The sequence below is a fragment of the Pteronotus mesoamericanus genome, unplaced genomic scaffold (assembly GCF_021234165.1).
Source record: "Pteronotus mesoamericanus isolate MK-2021 breed Mesoamerican mustached bat unplaced genomic scaffold, CSHL_Meso_final scaffold_54, whole genome shotgun sequence".
NCBI lineage: Eukaryota > Metazoa > Chordata > Mammalia > Chiroptera > Mormoopidae > Pteronotus > Pteronotus mesoamericanus.
The window spans coordinates 611,208-612,197 of record NW_026555321.1 but is presented as its reverse complement, the minus strand read 5'-3'; the positions used below and the strand labels follow the sequence as shown (position 1 = coordinate 612,197).

Below are 990 nucleotides of genomic sequence, written 5' to 3'. Positions count from 1 at the left end.
AATTTACCCCAATAACAGATCAAGGGAGAAAAACTGTATGTTCATCTCAAGGACTCAGAAAAGTCAGTTGAAAAAATTCAATATCCATTCTTGATAATATCTCTAGATAAAGTAGAAATATATAGATAATCCTTGACATGAGCTTGTCTCCACCCAAAGGTCAGGTTAATGGTGAAATAATAGCAATCTTGCCTTTGCAGTAAGTGAGGGGATGTGCCTTCTGAATTGACTGTTGTGGTTTTTCCGGAAGTTTTGACCTTTATAAATAAAGTGGCTTCTAAGGAAGGGATTTTATCACTTCTCAGCCTTTTGGCTAAGATCAAGTGTAGTATGATCTATTTTGAGTTAATTTTGAGTGTGGTATGAAATGCGAATTCAATTTCATTTTTTTGTATGTAGATTCCAGTTGATTCAGCACCATTTGTTGAAAAGACTATTTTCCCCCCATCAAATTGTCTTGGCACTCTTGTTTTTTGCTGAGGTTTATTTATAGCTGCTCAACTCTATTTCATTGGTTTATATGTATGTCTATTCTCACGCCAGTACCAATTTGGTTTTTCAAAAATATTTTATTTATTTATTTTTAGAGAGAAGAAAAGGAAGGGGGAAAGAGAGGGAGAGAAACATTAATCAGTTGCCTCACCTATGCCCCAACTGGGGACTGAACCCACAACCCAGGCATGTGCCCTGACCAGGAATTGAACTGGTGGCCTTTTGCTTTGTGGAACGACACCCAACCAAATGAGCCGCACTGGTCAGGGCAGTACCAATCTGTTTTAATTGCTATCGCCTTACAGTAAGTTTTGAAATCAGAATGTGTGAGCTCTCCAAATTTGTTCTTCCTATTCAAGATAGTTTTAGCTGTTAGGAATCCATTGCATTTTCATATAAATTTTAGGATCTGCTTATTAATTTATGCAAAAAAAGTCATCTGGTATTTTGATTAGAATTCCACTAAACTTGTATATCAACTTGACTAGTACAGCCACA

The 990-nt window shown here is 36.4% G+C and overlaps 1 pseudogene; it reads left to right on the top strand.

Annotated features, from left to right (window-relative positions):
• Positions 1-293: 293 nt before the first annotated feature.
• On the top strand, positions 294-437 carry LOC129061153 (uncharacterized; annotated as a pseudogene).
• The last annotated feature ends 553 nt before the right edge of the window (positions 438-990 follow it).